The sequence below is a fragment of the Candoia aspera genome, chromosome 3, assembly GCF_035149785.1.
Source record: "Candoia aspera isolate rCanAsp1 chromosome 3, rCanAsp1.hap2, whole genome shotgun sequence".
NCBI lineage: Eukaryota > Metazoa > Chordata > Lepidosauria > Squamata > Boidae > Candoia > Candoia aspera.
The window spans coordinates 149,612,494-149,632,572 of NC_086155.1; positions in this window are offsets into that span (position 1 = coordinate 149,612,494).

Genomic DNA, 20,079 nt, shown 5'->3' on the forward strand with positions numbered 1-20,079 from the left:
CACTTATATACAAGTAAGGATAAACCAGAGCGGATTTTTAACAAAGCAGATTAAAACCTCAAAAGGTGTCCACCAGGACTGTTTACTGGCCCCTTTTCTTTTTAATTTTTATATAAATAATATTGAAGAAGTTTATAATAACCCTTCTTTCCATGCTCCATCAATTGGATGCAGAAAGGTCCCTATATTACTGTATGCAGATGACATGTTACTTATGTCGCCAACATTAATTGGAATGAGAAGAATCCTGACAGAATTTGGCAAGTATTGTAAGAAAGAATATTTACAGATAAATTATTCTAAATCCAAGGTAGTCGTTTTTGCCAAAAGACCAAAGAGACATAAATGGACTATAGACCGTAAGGGGTTAGAACAAGTGAGGTCATTTAAATATCTGGGCATTCAGTTCGCTGAAACACTGTCCTGGAATTCATATATAGCATCAACAAGAATAATAGCTATGAGATCTGTGAGAGCTATTTGCTCTTCCTATTATTCAAAAGGACAACACCTAGTCCAACCAGCACTTAAGATCTACCAAGGGAAAACAATATCACAGTTGATATATGGCACCCCAATTTGGAGATTTAATAAACTAGATGAGTTAGAAGTGGTTCAGAATAAATTTGTGAGATCAAACTCAGCCTTACCCTCATGTATACCTGCGGCAATGCTGAGATTAGAGGTTGCCCTCCCATTGATCAATATAAGAGTAAAGAAGGCAATAATCCTATATTATAGAAAACTAGTTCTTATGCCTGATAACTTCCTGGCAAAAAAATGCCTATATGAACAAGTTAATAATAACAGATGGGCAATTTCATGTCAAAAATTATTTTCTCAATTATCTCTAGATCAGGAACAATTTAATGATACAAATTATCATACACTACTGAGGGACTACAAGCTGGGTTTGGAAAAGGCAGAGGAACTAGGGACCAAATTGCCAATATCCGCTGGATAATGGAAAAAACCAGGGAGTTTCAGAAAAACATCTATTTCTGTTTTATTGACTATTCTAAAGCCTTTGACTGTGTGGACCATAACAAATTGTGACAAGTTCTTAGTGGTACGGGGATACCAAGTCATCTTGTCTGCCTCCTGAAGAATCTGTATAACAACCAAGTAGCAACAGTAAGAACAGACCATGGAACAACGGACTGGTTTAAGATTGGGAAAGGAGTACGGCAGAGCTGTATACTCTCACCCTACCTATTCAACTTGTACACAAAACACATCATGTGACATGCTGGGCTTGAGGAATCCAAGGCTGGAGTTAAAATCACTGGAGGAAACATTAATAATCTCACATATGCAGATGATACCACTTTGATGGCTGAAAGCAAAGAGGAGCTGAGGAGCCTTAGGATGAAGGTGAAAGAAGAAAGTGCAAAAGCTGGCTTGCAGCTAAACCTCAAAAAAACCAAGATTATGGCAACCAGCTTGATTGAGAACTGGCAAATAGAGGGAGAAAATGTAGAAGCAGTAAAAGACTTTGTATTTCTAGGTGCGAAGATTACTGCAGATGCTGACTGCAGTCAGGAAATCAGAAGATGCTTAATCCTTGGGAGAAGAGCAATGACAAATCTTGATAAAATAGTTAAGAGCAGAGACATCACACTGACAACAAAGGTCCGCATAGTTAAAGCAATGGTGTTCCCCGTAGTAACATATGGCTGCGAGAGCTGGACCATAAGGAAGGCTGAGAGAAGGAAGATAGATGCTTTTGAACTGTGGTGTTGGAGGAAAATTCTGAGAATGCCTTGGACTGCAAGAAGATCAAACCAGTCCATCCTCCAGGAAATAAAGCCAGACTGCTCACTTGAGGGAATGATATAAAAGGCAAAACTGAAATACTTTGGCCACATAATGAAAACACAGGACACCCTGGAGAAGATGCTGATGCTAGGGAGAGTGGAAGGCAAAAGGAAGAGGGGCCGACCAAGGGCAAGATGGATGGATGATATTCTAGAGGTGATGGGCTCGTCCCTGGGGGAGCTGGGGGTGTTGACGACCGACAGGCTGGTCCATGAAGTCATGAAGAGTCGGAAGCGACTAAACGAATAAACAACAACAACAACATTGAGGGACTATTTATTTTTTAAAGATTTTAGTATAGAGACCAGGTACATAAGCTTAGGGTAGCTAAGTGGTACTGGCATTTTAAAAATAGACAAGGAATGTCATATTATTTACAGTCTTTCATATCCCAGCCATTGAGACAAGTTTTTATAGAGCTTAATTTTCAAACAATGCCAACAGCCTATTTAGATGGAAGATATAAAGGCTACCACTTATACATCATTAATGCATTTGTAACACCTCATAGGTGGAAGATCTGACCCACTATTTATTACACTGTAGATTATATCAAGAACCAAGAGCTAGATTTATCATTCCTTTGTTAAACCAATTGAATCAGACGAATTTGGAAAAAAAAATGTTTCTTGTTGTCTTATGAGAATGAATATGTAACAAATCAAGTCACATTGTTTGCAATGGCTGCAAGAAAGATACAGAAGAAAGTGTTGATAAATAGTCATGCAAATATTAGAGGGGAAGGGCTGAACTGATATGGATTGCTGTAATTTAAATTATTTTTGCTAAAACCAATGGTTGCAGATAAAATGTATGAACTAAGGACAAATTGTCTATTCAAAAGAAAAACCCATTGAATCCTTATGACCTTAGTTATGGGGTCACAGCATTAATTTCTACATCTATTTTGTGTACCTATCCCACCTATACTGTTGACCACTGTTCCACCTTGGCCCTCTCCATCATTTCAATTTTTTTATTTGCATAGAACCAAAACTATATAGAAATACAATCTAACAAGAAGAAAAATTCATTATCACATCTAGAATTCTTACAGAGAATTCTTACATCTAGAATTCTTACGTTAATACCAAAGTAAAAGTTTTAATACCAGCCCAAATGTTATAATTTTATGACATCAGTTATGGATCACATGACTCCTTGGAAATGGAAATGGAAAGATTACCAAATACATATATCACTGAACCACTGAGTACTGAAATATAACCATGAGAATTTATATAGGGCCAAAATTATGCAGTTCTGGGAGAAATAGGTAAACTTGCTATGAGAACTGACTGAAAGAAAAATTTGAAACATGCTAGACTATATAAGGGATGGGATGAGAAGAAAATGTGGCTCATTGCCCGGGCTAGGCACTCCCAACTCTGCCCTGAGATGTCACCAGAGCCAGAGACAGGGCTGGGGTATGCTCTTCCCCACTTGCCTGCTCCCCTTGCCACTGCCATCACAGCAACTTCTCCCTGCTTCCAACAGCAGCTATAGAGGACCTACTTGGTGACTAGAGATTTTTAGATCAATGTATGAAAAGGATTCATTAATGTGACACTGAATGAATTAATTCAAGTTTGAGACCCTTGCTCTAGCATATACTAACAGATGATACTCGATTAAAAAACACACCACCACCCAGGCATGATTCAGACACTAAAGATCCTATGAAAACTGGATGTGTCAGGTCTATCAAATGGTCAGTTCCGTGATAGCATTCTGCAAAACTCAGGCATACTGATTCTACAGACTATCTGATCATTTTTCAATTTGAAACAGTGGGTTAATCTAATCCGTACAATGATTTACTTCAGACAGCCTCTATAACAATAAAAGAACTAGAGTGAATGTCATGGGAATTACGCAAACATGTTTGAGGAAAAAAATGTCTAATAGCTCAATAGACGAATAGATTAAAACATTATCTTATTAGCAGAAACTGCCTTATTGCTATTATTGATCAAGATTCAAGTTATGCCCAACTACTATAAATAATAGAACTGTACAGCTTTAGAAAGTGATTCAAAAGAGATGCTTACATATGAGTGGAAATGTAAGAACAACCCCTCTTTAAAGCAGCTACATCTTTTTTCAAACTTCCATATGAGCCATCCAAAAGATGTGGCTCCTTTAACATGTCAACTTATTAAAGTAATTGATTGTAAACCAAATATGAGTTGTGGCAGCAAAAAAGGACAAATGCAATTTTAGGCTACACGAATAGAAGCAAAGTTCTACTTTTTTCTGTCCTTGTTCTGGGCACCACCCTTTAAAAAAATGCACAGAAATTGGAACAGATTCAGAGAAGGTCAAAGATGATGATTAGGAAACTAGGAACTAAGTCCTATGAAGAGCAATTCAAGAGGCTGGGCATTTTTAACCTGGAGAAGCAGAGGCTGAGGAGAAATATGACAGCACTCCTCAAACACCTGAAAAAGGGTCACACAGAAGGACATCAAGACCTGTTCTCTATCATTCAAGACTGCACATCATAGAATATGGATTTAGGTTACAGGAAGGCAGCTTTCAATTAAATATTAGGGGGGAAAACTTCCTAACCTAAGAGCCATTTGACAGTGCAACTAATTACCCAAAAAAGTAGAAGGTTCCCATTTACTGGAGATGTTCTGGCTGAGACTGGGCAGCCATCTGTCTGGAATGATTTAATTTGGATTGCTGCACTGAGCAAGTGGTTGGACTCATGGCCTGTAAAGCCTCTTCCAACTCTGATTCTATGACTATAGTTACTGTTACCTTCACTTTGGGCTGACCATAGGAACACGGCTAGGTTACACCAACATCGGCCCTGATATAGCATTGTCTCCACAGGTTGTTCTGCCTAATTAGGATCCTTGAGGAATTTGTTGTTCAAATTCGGATATGATATGAGGTGACCTGATCTGTAGCTCCCAAACTAAGATATGCAATGGAACCCAGTTTTCCTCTGATTTTTGCACTTTTGGAAATGCAATGTACTTCTTGGCTTAACAGCAGAGAGCACTTCCTTTTCTAGGCCAAATGTATGTTTTGCCTTTGCCATATGTTTTTCAAGATAGATTTTAATGTGACTTTCCAGTTGTATTTCTTAAATTAAAGATTAATGCAGAAACAGGGCAGAATAGACCTATGAATGCACAAGAAACTGAGAGGGATCAGAAATCATCAGATTAGTCTGTCTATAATACACAACAGTGGAAAGAAAAGGGTACAAAGAATACACAGATATCGAAAATAAAGCAAGACAATTCCCATGGTATCTCTCGTATTACTACTTATAAAAGTTGTTTCAAACACCCTGAAGAAAAACCGTCCATCACTTTATTTTAAAAAGGTACAAAATCTTTTGAGACCTCCAGACTTACCTGTTAATTATATAATTCCTAAATAATGAGCAACATTTACAACTCAATAACCCTCAACTACAGGGGGAAAAAAAACCCAGAAGTATTACCTATTATCATGATCTAGTAGAGACAATGATTATCAACATCAGTCCAGATACTTGATATTAGAAATCCATTTTTGTTGCAAGATATGTCACCTAAGCCCTGAAGGACATTCACTGGCCTTTGAATGAACAAGGCTCCTTCCTATACATAAGAGTACGCAGAACATTAGTGCTGCAAATGAACGCTACATTTGTGCAATTTATTTTTTCATTCAGGATAAAGAAGCATAAGAATCAGACATGGAATGCTTAGATAGTAGCTGGCAAAACCAAGCAAGCAAAAATGACATGGATTTTAGTAAGGTATCTTTAATGCTACTCTGGGGAGTAAAGCTTTAAAACTGTAAAACAAATTCCCGGCCTCACTTATAGTGAGTCAATTAAGACAGTCTCTTTGAAAGGCTTCCCCCCCCCCATTTCTCTTACTGTACGTCTGGACTGAATTGACTCTTCTGAAATGAAGCTTCAGATGCCTCGTCCTCTGCCTTCCCACAGACTCTCACAGGTATGGTTATAGAAATGGGAATAGGTGTAGTTATAATACCTGACTTTGCATGCATGTAAAGAATGGAGATTAGGAGCATAGTTTTATGAAATGAAGATATTTCCCAACTCAGAGATTTATAGTTACACTAGATTCTGGAATGGAGTTCAGTATATATGATATTTTTGTATAGATGAAAAAGAACTCATTTTCAGGTAAACATCACAGATTTACTAACAAGTGAAGCTACTGTAACTGTGTCTTCTCTAAAAGACTGTAAGCAAAGCAGCTGCATAAATTATCAGAAATCAAAGCTGCAAGTCATCCCAGAAACAGACTATTTATTATCATTTGACTCAGTTCTGACCAAGTCAATAAGTATCCCCAAATTATTCAATATGAAGTTATTTTAAAAATGCCTATAAAAATAGAAGATACCACCCATAACTTACTGGATCTGGAGATCTTTTCACCTGCTAGATACTAATCTACACCGACTATAAAAGCAAGGATCATATTCACAAATCAGAACAAAGATCAATAGTTGAGTCTAAACTTTGTTTTTCTGCAGTGCCTCTGAACGGCAGGCAAATATTTTTCTTTCAAAGATCTATAAAATATATTTATGGAAGTATAATGTTTGGGTTTCTTAGAGAAGATGATTTTTTGTTATTTTCATGAAACTGGAAAAGAGTGGGATCCAAACACACCTCCCAAGCCATTCCATAGCTTGGGAGCCACAGAAGGTCCTCTCTGCATACCAGAGCCAAGCTTTTGGCAGAATGGGCACCAAAGGACTGCTTAAATAAATAACTGGGCAGGAATTTATCAGATAATGTCAACCCTTCAAAGTAGGCAAGTCCAAGAAACAGAAGCTGCAAGGATTCCAGGAATGCTTTTTATTATTGTAGGGCAGGATAAGAGAATCTTGAAAGCAGGTCAGAGTTTCTCTCTGACCCACTTTATACCAACCAAAATCAAACTGGGGTTATTTTGAGGTTTTTTCTCACACTTTCCACTTTCTGAGGAATGGGATTATATTAAACCCCCTTAATGATTCGTGGCTCTGCTCTCCTTCCCAAGGCTGGATTTACTTTCTTTTACAGTCAAGTACTAAAGTGACTTACAGTGATTAACAGCCTTGAAGCCATATTTTGCACCAACTGCAACTTCCAGATATTTTTCAAAGGTAAAACAAAAAAACTGGTTTTCAAGAGCGAAAAGTGGTTTCTAAACTAACTTTTAAATAAAAATCAGCTGTCAGAAGAAAAAGAGTAATCTTACTTTTTTTTAAAAAAATGACCATCTGGATTTGAGATCCTCTTTCCAAATCTGACTTTGTTTGCTCTGCTCAGTTATGGTCACAGTATATGCCAAGTGGTGGCCATCATCTGCATCCCCACAGTACGGCTCCAACAGCTTCTCTCTACTGCAATTTGGTTGATGGATGTGATCAGCAAACGTTAATAGTTGTCAGAAAAATTCATCGTTTTTACTACAACCCCACTGTATGAAGAGCTACCGGAATAGTAGACTGGAGTATATTTGTGGACCATGAAGTATCCCTTACTTCCTGTTTAGGTGGGACTTTTTCTAAGCAACAGTGGTCTTTCTGACTCAGATGGGTTTCAGTGGTCCTTCAGTTCTGCCTTAGTCCCCTGGCTCTGACTCCATAACTGACTTCTCACATCAGAGACTCTAACACAAATGGCGATCTTCTGATTCCCTAAGACTCAGTACAAAGCTAACTATACCTCTTGAGTGAGCAGGTACTGCATTTCAAACATAAAGTTAAATCCATATTGCATTGATTCCAGGAATAGGAAAGCAGGTACCAGGGACCGCAGCCATAAACACTCCTGCTGCATTGTCTGCAGCAGGCATTAGGAACTTCTATTTCTAAAATGGAAAAGCATTTGAGAGAGCTGTATTTAAAAAGTCATTCACCCTTGATAGAAAATTCAGAGGCAAAGAATTTTCAGAAAGCAGGATGGGGGAGTCAAAAAGGAGACTGGAGTAATCAAGGCTAGACAATGTAGCAAGGCAGCACTAGGTGTTCTCTGGGAATGAGGCTGGATCCAATCGGAACACGAGGACTGGAGACAGCAGATCTCGAACCGGAATAAACCTGGAACAACATGACATGGGATGGCTGACTCAATGGATCTGGAAGCAAGGCTACGATCAGCAAACTGAAGAACACGGAATCTTGGGAACAGGACTCAAACTCAGAACAAGGCTGGACTCGGTTGGAATCACCGGACTGGACTGGATTTCTGGAGAAGACAGGTAGGAGCCTGACTTGGAACTTAGCACTAGGCTAAATTCGGCTGGGAGCCCCGGACTCAGCTGGATTCTCTGGGCAAGACACTCGAAGCAAGGCTTGGAACTCAGAACTTGACTTGACTCAACTGTAAATCCTGGACTGGACTGGATTCATTGGACAGGAGACCTGGAACAAGGCTTGGAACTCGGAATGAGGTTGACTCAGCTGGAAGCCCCGGACTAGGCTGGATTCTCTGGGCAGGAGACTTGGAGCAAGGCTTGGAACTCGGACTTAGGCTGGACTTGGCTGGAAGTACCATGTGTGCCATGAACTCAGATCCTGAGCAAGGCAAGCAACACCCTCTGAAATTCGCAGGGGTTTGTGAAGAGTGGCTGCGGTAAGCTGCTGATGGGCGGTGGTGCAAAAAACCCTTGGCTCGATTGTTCTGCTGAAGGCAACACGAGCTCTTGAAGCTGGAGGCAGGGCACTGGCTGCCAGGCTCGGGTGATGCTGGTTCCTCAAATGCAGTGGGCGCGAAGATCCCTTCCTCAGAATTCAAGTCTCACGCTGCTGCTTCTTCGGTCACAGATGCCACTTCTGAAGTCAGAAGGGAATCTTCTTCAGGAGCTGCAGGTCTAGAGGATTGGTTGTCTCTGGCAGCACACTGTCTGCAGTGCTGCCTTTTATCCCGTTCCTTGACACACTTGGAGTCTCCTGCAGCCAATCGAGCTGCCTTCTCCTGTGAGTACTTTTCAGAGCGTCTCTGGCATGCACTGAGTGGCATATTCAAATCCCCCTCTGGATCTTGCCCAATCAGCATCATGGATTCTTCCCACTCTGCTGAGTCGTGCTGGAGTTTTGTTTCTCCAACTCCAGCATGATAGGTTTCTAATTCCTCTTCTGACTCAGAAAGTGAAACTAAATTCGAGCCAGAGGCAGGCCTGGTCCTGACACCTGGGTATTGGTCATTTAATCAAAATACCTCAATATCCTCATCATGAGTCAATTTTATCAGACTAAAGAGCAGGTGTTATTAGCTCTGATCACCAGTGTGTATACAGTGGGCACTTTAGAAGGATGTGTGAAATAGATTCAGCCTCTATATTCTAGCAAATACATACTTGATATTCATATGGAAGGTTGGCATATTTTATTTATTTATTTATTTATTATCCAAATTTTGCTACCGCCCATCTCCCCAGCTGTCCCCCTAGCAGGGAGAGCATTTCTACAGGATAGGGAGAAGAGCCTTCTACGTGGGGCATACAGAATCTTCTAGAACTAATTGGGGAGTGTCCAGGGGCAGAGTGAGCAATTTGTCTTTGTGAGAGGTAGGAAAGTTTGGCTCTGTTGGCCTGAATGTCAAAGTCCTGTGCCCTCTTCGTAAGTCCTACCAGGGTTGTTTCTAGATCTACGGAGGCTCTTCTTTGGGTCTGCATATAATAAAAACAACTAAGCTAATGGAATACCCTGCTACAAGATGTGCTGGCTTAGACCAATTAAGGAAATAAATACTTACAAAGTTCCATGTTTAGAGTAATATGCTGTATGAAGGTGGGCAAAGATTTGGACAAAGCTGCTGCTTTCATTTCTGGCATCTGAGTTTTCCAAGAAGATTCTAACACTTCATTTTGGGAAGGAAGGAGGGTTCAACTAGAAGGAAGATAAATACACTCTTTGTCATGGGAACCCTTCAGGGGTTGTATCTTTAAGGGTCTGTAGAGGAGGAGGGGTTGTTTTACAATGTAGAAAAGCCAATTTATATACTCCAGCATTGTTTTCTAAACTGAAGCTTTGTTAACTATAAAGTCGTTATAATACGAGTTGGGTGGTAAAGAAATATAAAGATAAAAAAATAAATAAACTATAAAAATAAAATAATATTCAAAGACAAACAAAGAAAATAGGGAAAGGGGATCAAAGATGTTTGCAAGCGTTTTGACCACAGAACTTAGAAAAACAGTGTACAAGGGTCACTGATGCAGATACAAGAAAAATCTGTGGCATGTTTTTACAGGTAGTACTCAAGTACTGGTGGTAATTGGGGATGGAATTTCCATTGTTAAGCAATACAGTCATAAAGCACAACATCACATGACCGCATCGCTTAGTGACAGCAATCCCAGCAGTCCCTGTTGCTGTCATTAAGCAAGAATCGATGGTCATTAAGCAAGGAGTTCCTCACAACTTCCTGCCAGCTTCCAGCAAGCAAAGTCAATGGGGAAGCCGGCAGGAAGTCGCAAGTCCCCAGATGGCTGCTGCGGTGCAGCCCAAGCATGGCCAGGCAGGGGGTGGCTGCTGTTGAATGCAGGAGGGTGCAGAGAAAAGGCGGGGGGAATTGGAGCAACTTACAGGAATGACGCAACCTTCCCTGCCAGCTTCCCCATTGACTTTGCTTGTGGGAAGCCAGCGGCAAAGTTGCAAATGGCGATCATGCAACTGTAGGATGCTGTAAACTTTGTAAGGGCGAGCTGCTTGCCAAGCATCAGGATCGCGATCACATGACCATGGGGTGCTGGGATAGCCCGAACTTTGAGGACCTGTTGTAATGAGCGGACATTAACCAAGAACTACCTGTGTATTCTTCTTCTTTCTTTCTCCCACAGAATATTGCCAATTCAAATAGGGACAAGGAAAAAAGGCATTGTTGCATAAGAGGTAATAATTTCTTGTTCCAGGACTGGGCCTCTACCTTTTGCTCAATCTAATGCATGCCTAACCCATACAGTTATGTTTGGGTTATATTCAGTAGGTGCACAGAAGCAAAGATTATAGTAAACCTCATACTAACTTTGGTGTTGAACAAATTGTGTGTTACCTGTTTCTTGCAATGATAATAAGCCATTTGCCAGTTTGGTCTTGTGGTTAAGGCTCCAGGCTAGAAACCAGGAGGCTGTGAGTTCTAGTCCTGCCTGAGGCATGAAAGCTGGCTGGGTGACCCAGGGCCAGTCACTCTCTCAGCCCAACTCGCTTCACAGGGTTGCTGTTGTGGGGAAAATAGGAGGAGAAAGGAATTTTAGGTATGTTCCCCACCTTGAGTTATTTATAAAGATAATAATAAAGGTGGGATAAAAATTAAATAAATAAATAAAATTTGCACAGCCTTTTTGGAGATGAATATAAATTCTGTAAGAATATTTAATGGCAACCTTTAACAATGATACAACATGCCAAACAGTGATCTTATTTTTGGTATAGCTTGATCATCATCTATTGTATTTGGACTGCATCCTAATTGATCATAGTCATTTGTTCCTCACCATTTGGAGGTATTTATAGGGAAATTACACCATTGTTTATTTTTCCCATGAAAATACTCTGTAATTGTGAATATATAATCTTCCAAGAAATATAAAGCATTTTTAATGTTAAAAATTGTTAACATTGCTGTAAATTCTGCTCAGTGGTTCAGTTGAACCTATATTTCTAATAATGTCATTTCCCCATTTCTTCTTAATGAGTCACAAGTAAATATGACATTTCTACAGTGAGTTACAGAAATAAAATGTGACAAAGGATTACATCTGAGCCATTTTTATATTTTAATTATTCAGCTAGTGTTGCAGCTTGGATTGTAGTTCCATCAACACTCACAGCAATGATCAGTTATTTGCAACTAATAATTTGATAAACCTGGTCACTTATTTTCCTTATAAATTATCTATAGGCATGTTACAACTTTATTTGATTTACTTTTGTTCTAAATTATTTTAGAGTAAAATTCCTTAGTAGTATTTTCCTTTAATATAATTTGTTTATACAAAGCATATTTAGCATTTGAAGTGCAGTAGCCAATGAGATTAGAAATAACACAGCCCTGTTTTAATTTCCTAATTATTTATCAGAACCACTGTGGAATGCAACTGCATTTATGACTTTAAAATTAGCTGCTGTTTGTATTAGTGTTAAAATTGGTGCTTGCCACAATTAAGTTGGCTGGGAGGTATTTGGAACTTGGTACTTAATCATGTTCCACCTGATTATTTTTTAGATTCTTGAAATTAAAAATAATAAATAAGAAGTTAGCATGCTGCAAAGCAAAATGCAAAACAAAATGCCAACATCAAACCACTGCCCTGTGGAATTCATGAAGTAAAGGGAGAACTAAGAAACAAAATTGAAGCCATTGTTTAAAATCGCCAATCATGTTATATATGACCTGGGTAACTGTATGATCATATATGCTCTTATAAATAAAAACCTCTGTCCATACAGTTCATACTATTCTGTGCTATGTCACATAGACCATTTATATAAGTCTAGTTTCACAAAAACAGGACCATGTTGTAATTATATTTCATTTTTTTCAAATACAATCTTGCAAAGAAGCATTTCTCTTTCTACATAGTTAATACAGGCCTTCTTCCTCTGTAATGTACTATGTGTCATCATACACCTTACTGGAGGACAGTTGTGTAATTTGCTGAATCATTGAGTTGCATATATCTTTATTCTGTAATGTAGTGTTTTGTCTTGCATTCATACAGCCCACAGTACCAATTAGTCTGCCCTAAAGGTAGGCTTTCATTTTAAAAAAAAAATCATCCACCATACTGTGATGATTTCCAGGAAGACATTTCAAATTTCCTTTGTTTTGCAAAATTTTCTTCCCCTGACAACAAATCTGTATGCATTTGCATGTTCTTTACAAGACCATATCTTTCTTTTAAATATCTGAAAAGAGTCCATGATGGTATAGTTGTATAAACAAATGGTACCCTTTCCATGAAATTGGGAATCCTTGAAACATTATTTCCAACAATATTTGCATAACTTTTTACACAATTCACAATGGTATGCTCAGTTTCTCTTCAGCTAAGACAAACCATTCAGGCACACAGATACACATGGACATGATTCTACTTGCATTCATAAATTTGAGGTTGGAAGTGCCTAAAATATAGATACTGTAGATATTCACTGAAAATCAGACAATTCTTGGAGAATCTCAAATTATTGCAAATTTTTATCTATAAAACTCTTACAAGGAGTTACAAATTAAGAATTGGTTTTAAAACTGGACTTCTTAGTGTTTAGTATTTGAATATACCTTTCACAAGGTGTCAACCCTTTGTGGTATACAGACAAGAAACCAAAACCATGAGTACTAACACTACCTTTATTGTAAGGTTACAGTAACAGAATATTGCAAGTCTGAAAGCATTTCTCCCCTCCTTTGCTTTTACTTGCCAGAGAACTAGGGAGGGTCCCTTCTGAGATGCTTTCTCCACCCCCATTCCTTCTGTGGGCTGAGATATCCCTTGTTTAACCATTGCCTTGGCTGTGACTCTTCCTCCTGTCTTCCAAGGTTACTCTCCCAGCCCATTACACAAAGACATCTTTCATAGAGAATGCTAAGAGAACCTTCACCCATCAGGTATTCTCTAGATGAGTTGGACTTCCATTTTCAGATTTCAACAGGGAGTATGGCCTTTGACAATGCTAGCAGGACAATTCTGGAGTGCCACAATTAGCAAAGGTTGGCATAAGAGAAATTTGAAAGTTATTTTAAGCACATTTGAATTGATAATATGTGAATTAATTTCATACCATCTGTTGACCTGGCAGGTGTTTTCTTAGAACATTTAGATCATATCAGATTTTACTCAAAGAGGGAGGCCAAGCTGAGGTATAAACCTTTAGCAGCTGACTATTATCTGCCATAAAGTAAACTAGCCTTTGGTGATGTTAGAGAGAAACCTAACAAACTGAAACTGTGGTTTTATTCTGATTCTGAAAAAAGTAAATTTTCCATAATCATCATCATCACTATCACCACCATCTAAGCAGCTGACAGCCCCTATCTTGACTTAAAAGATGAGTCAGATTGGGCCTGAGTGCTAAAAAATTGTATGGCTGTAGGCTAGATTGGAAAGTTGAAAAATATCCTCCAAATTAGCAGTGGCAAACAACTTCCATCCCATTGCCATGAAACGGCATGAAGATGTCCATAAAGTCGAGACTGACTGGGAGGAGACTTTATCTTCCTCTTATTACTGAACAATGCATATAACCTTATATAAAATGCAGATGTTGACCTTTAAAATCTAAAAACTAGACTGCCTGAAAGTGTGCATTTTCCCATTGATTGGTTGCTAATGTGTCATAAAATTGGTGTCGACTCTTAGTGATCACATAGATAGATTTTCTCCATGATGATCTGTGCCTAACCTGGTCTTTCAGCTCTTCCATCTGCACACTTATTGCCATTGTAACTGAGTCCATCCACCTTGCTGCTGGTCATCCTCTTCTCTTTCCTTGCACCTTTCGAGCTTTGAAGCCTTCTCCAGAGAGCTAGGTCTTCTCATAAAGTGTCTGAAGTAGGATAATTTAAGCCTGGTCATTTGTCCCTTGAGTGAGAACTCTGCCTTGATTTGTTCAATGATCCATTTGCTTGTTTTCTTGGCTGTCCATAATACTGCAACTTGTATTAGGACCATCTTGGAAAGCTGTAGTCCTAATTCAGCTGTCCACAAAAGTATCTCCTGTCCATGGAATGTTCTCATTAAGTACAGTTGCTGGCTTCTTCACTGCACATTAGGGGGGTACTATTGTTTATACCAGTTGTATTGTTTGATTAGTTTTCATTTGAGATTTTGTGTTTGTAAACTAGCCGGAGTATGTCTGCCCATTGGGAAGTGAATGTAATATAATTATCATAATACAATTAGTATTGCCATTTGCCAAAGGATCAATATGCTGTGCAACTTTCCCTTTAGACCTGAGCATTGACTTAGGTGTTCAATCCTTTGTTGCTTACCCAGTCTTCCTTGGGAGGATGAGCAATCTAAATTTATCATAATTCCCCAATAGTGCCACCCCCAAAAAATTACAGTCCAAGGAAAGTCATGTAACATGACACTGGGTCCTGCATATAGACATGGGATTGAAAAGAAAAAGAAAACTGTTCATTTCCCAAATGATAAGTAATGAGGAGAGTTAAGCAAGAGATTTCACTGTGACTCTCTTATTCTAAGAAGTGTCATTATAAGCCTGATTGAATGCCAGCAAAGGAAATACTGTGTTTCCTTTGGTTCATTAGCTGTCTCTCTGTCTGATCAAAGAACATTCATATACATTTTTAAGTTTCACCTTCATATTTTTTATGCTTTTCTTTTTACAAAAGTTACTATGAGAAATGAAAGGGAGAGCAGCTGGGAAACGTAGCCAATTATTTTCATATTCCCATTCAAAGATGTCCATTAGCAACAAAGCACTCGTGTTTCCACAAGGAACCAACCATAAATAAGCCTTCCCAACTTTGTTCCTACAATTATAAACTATTTCTGTCTCCCTTTTTTAACAGGCACTTTTCTTGCTAATAATGACTACCTCCACCAAAGTTTGCCTACACTTTTTTACAGCTGTATTGTGCACTTGAGATAATGTACAGCCCTGCAGCCAACAGACTGTTCCTCTCAAGAGCTGAGAAACTGCCTTGCTGCTTTTGACAGCACTTGCTTAAACCTGTGCATTTACTCAAAACATTGAACTGGGTGGTCTGGCAAACGGGCTGCAAAACCACAGGCAATTCCAAGACAGCGCACTTAGCAAGACTCAATGCTCACATACCCAGGGTTAATTCAGGCTCACTTGCATATCCTCTCTAATAGAGAAATACCAGAAGGAATGGTCTCCTCTTTGGGACCAATCAGTTGACTACTCAGCCAAAGTTCAGGTTGCGCATGAAAAAGTACAGTTGTTCTAATTCCTTTTTACAGCCCTGAATGTCAGTCATTTAAACAAATAAAACCCACAACAACACTGGGCAAGGCAAAGAAGCTAGCATTTCAAACTCTGGAACAAAATCTGGAACTTATAACATAAAAATATAGATTTAAATAATATTAAAAACTCAAACCACATCCTGACCCCACAGAGCCTGACTTATTAAACCTGATGGTTCTCACTGTAGTGGGGAATTTTTTCTCCTCATTTTTTTCAAGTCTAAAGCCTAGGAAAGATTAGACATTGACCTAAAATATCCAATAATCTGCTATATTTATTATACACAGTTTATTTAGCTCAGGAAGAGCATTATGGCATCATTTTGATTTTGGAATAAAAGACAATGCTTTTGCAAAGCTGAAAAATGGCAAAGATTTACCGAGATCAAAAGGAATAATATTTTTTTAAAAAAATCTACCCACAGGCTAACATATTGCCATTCTCTATATATCATTTCTTTTTCAATTTCACATAGTTCCATATTACTCCTTTTCTGAGGTTAGATTATCATTGTACAATCAGGGATGCACATTTTGTGGCCATTAACTCCCACCTTTAAAAATACTGGGGTGAGTACAGCAAACACCATGAAGGAATTATCAGCATCTGAGTTCCATGGACTTGTAAGATCTTTAGGATGTTGAGAACAGTTAAGCCATGGTCCATCTGAAGAAGGAAGGGAGGGACGGAGGGAAAGGAAAGGAAAGGAAAGGAAAGGAAGTGGGACAGGGACGGGTTGTCCTAAGACCCTAACACCACAACAGTACCTCAGAAAGGATATTAGGACTGCATATTAGGTTAGTGAGTAGATATTGTCCCATACTTTATGTAGCTGAGTTTTCAGTTCGGGAAGGTGAGGGTATAAATCAGATAAATATAGGCATGTGTTTCCCTTTCCTTTCTCTTTTCTGAAAACCTTACCCATAGATACCCATGAAAAATTTCAGGTTCAAGATCACAGTCTGCTCTGAAGCCAAGCCCTTTAAAGCTGCACAGCGCAGAGCTCCAAGGTTGCAACAGGAAAGGACAAATGCATCCTTCTCCCTTTTTCCAGTTCAGAAAGTCAAGCTTCTCTTTAAGATCTGAATAGAACAGTGTTTCTCAAACTCAGCAACTTTAAGATGTGTGGACTTCAATTCCCAGAATTCCCCAGTCAGCTGGCTGTGGAATTCTGGGAGCTGAAGTCCACACATCTTAAAGTTGCCAAGTTTGAGAAACTCTGGAATAGAGCAAAGCTTCTACCCAAGATTGGCTGGAGCCCTGAATAAGTCCATTAGGAGCTGGGACCCATCATAATGTTTTGTTGAGGGGATGTGGTTATGAATTAACTATTTCTAGATTTTGCATCTCAGGTCATTTTTACATAGCATCAACAAACAGACATGAGCAGATGAAATACAGAATTAAATATCACATATACCGGTACATTTGGAAGTGATTTATTTTTTACCTCCAGTCTGCAGTCACTACAAATTTAATTGTGCCTTGAGTATTTATAAAAATGCCGGACACAACAGCAATATTGCTTAGCAAACCCCATATCCTTCCATGCAAGCATTTGTCTCCTAGTTACAGCAGGGTAATATCATCAGCACCAAGCAACTTCGAGGAGAATTATCAATTGGTTACCAAGAAACCTAATGATTTCATCAATAATATTTTACCAGTTCCAAAGGTCATGGGGAGAATTAATGCCACAAGAAATGCACCTTCCAGAGTGGGCAATATGAAGGTGGCTGCAGAGGGTCAGGATCTCAATTCGTATTTCTTTAATTGATACTCCTAAATGAGTATTAATTGAGCCACAATGAGGAGATGGTGCCATTTGACAGTGTAAGTGACAGGGTGGAAGTGCCATTTCCAGAGTGTATTTAACCACAGCTAACAACCTCAAAGCGTTCATTCCATTTTATGTCTTTCACATTTAATAGCAAATTTGCCATTTAATCTTTAAGACAGAAGTTACTTATTCTCAATCTACCTCTCACTTGCACAGATATAATCTCATGCCACTCAGACTGGCCTGTGGCATGAAGCACGTCACACTTTCAAATCAGGCCCATTTTTTCATTAGCTCATATCCTTCCTGAGATGCCCTCCTTTACAGATGGCTGATCAGCAATCAACACTAGTTTGTTTCAATCAGAAAAGCAGCCGTAACTTCTCATTTGAAAACTGTTCCTGGAAAAGCACATTAGGGAAAGGCATAAAGCTGGCACTGGGGAAACAATCATTGTAACACTGAACCATTTTCCTTCTTTCCTTCTTTTTTTCCTTCTTTCTTTCCTTCTTTTTTTCCTTCCTTCTTTCTTTCCTTCTTTCTTTCTTCTTCTTCCCCATACCCAAAATAGGCTCCTGTTTCTTTTTCTTCGTCTCATGTGCTGGCTGGTCTTATCAAAAACTGGCAAGTGATCAATAAACTATAAATCAGAGGTGTGATTAGAAAAGGCAAGGAGAGATCAGAGGCAGTAGCTGGATTATTTCCCTCATAGATATATCATTTCTTTATAAAATTTCTATGAAAACCAGCAGGCCCATTACAAAAATAAAACTAAAAACTAAAGAAGGCCTACCCATCTACCCACCACACATGTACTCTATTACTTGCTCAGAAATATTGTAACACTATATAAATAGTAGTTAGGTCTTCATTCCAGCTTCCAATTCTGTATACATTGAGAGTTTACGCTGTTAACATGTCTAAGTCTAGATGTATGAGTCTACTTTAGGGTTATTAACTTCCACATAAATTTGTTTTGTATTCAAAAACAAAGCAACCCATGCATGTCTGCTAAAGAACCTCAAGTGTTGCAAGAAATTAGGTGGTTTCCAAATATTGTCATTACTTTATTTGGGATGCCTCCTGTCATGTTAGTTGGGCCTAACAATTCTCTTACTGCACTTTGAAACATAATATTACTAGGCATCAGAAAATCCCAGGACAAATTAGGAAGCTGGAAAAAATACCAGAAGAAGACAACAGCAAATGATTTCCATATTACTGCCAAGCACATTCCATGGATGTGTCTATGAAGTCACCATCTGACATTGAGCCAAGCATAAGTCAGATGAGATTTTTCTGTGTACCCAGGGCAAGGGGGAGGGCAACAAGATAGACACTGTATCTTTAGAAAAACTCTCCAACAGTTTCGTTGATTGCACTCCTAGGAATACAGTCTGAAAACTAAATAGATGATCTAGTTCCTGTTAATATACCTTCATATCTTATCTATATCTATGTTAATTACAAGGTACTGAGCTCTGTCCCTTCCTTTTTGATGGCATGAGAAACAATAAGTAAACACAACTAAGCAAATAAAAACAATATAAAATATGTCGCCTCCCCCTGAAGCCATGCTGATGAAAAACTAAGTTTGTGGTGGTTGCAGTAATACCATCAGAGTAAGGTTTTAAATCCAGGGTTTAATTCAGCAGATTGAATAGGAAGATCCTCAAATGAAACAAGATCTGCTTATTATATTTTGAAGTAAATGTAGCAATACATATTACCAACAAAAGAAATATTAAGTTCAGAGTGTCTCTGTTTCACACACAACCAGTCATGCTTATTGATGATCCTCCTTGGAAGTTAGTGTCATTTGGGTAAACCAAGTGCTGAACAACTTAGCACTTTTATTATTCTTAAATACAATTGCAGGATGTTCCAAAGAGATTCTTCCTGTCCTGCTCCTAATTTTGTACTGTGGTTTAACCCTGGAGTTGGAGAAGCACACAAGGGGCAAATCATGAGTGCGAGGCACACAACTGTTTTCTTCCCTTTCTGCTCCATCCTGAATTCCAGTGAAAGTCACTGGCCAGGCTGATAGACTGTGAATTCAGGCAACTGTGATATTTTTCAACAAACTGAAGCTGAACTAACTATAACTCAGCAAGATGTTTAAAATGAATCTAGTAACTAATATATTATTATATGTAGGAAGCTAAGTGCCTTATGTCAAGTCATGGGCCCACAGCTCACTTTCCTATCCTGAATCATGACTGTATTTCTTAACAATACCTGGTGATGACTAGAGCTAAACAGAGGGAACATCTGCATTCAAAGTATGTGTTTTCTGCTGAACTGTGGCCCCAAAACAGATCCTTTCCAGCAGTTGCAATTCTCAGGTCACATACTACTAGAACAGTACTATTGATTTTGACAGTGACTAGCCTTGGTATAGCTGACTTAAAAGGACAGTGAGCTTTGCCCATGCTTTTTATTAGCTCCAATGACCTTCCTCTACTGTCTTCTTCCAAGTAATGCTTTAGAATACTTAAAGAACCATTCCCTGGCTTTAATAGGATAGACCTGTGTTGGGGTTG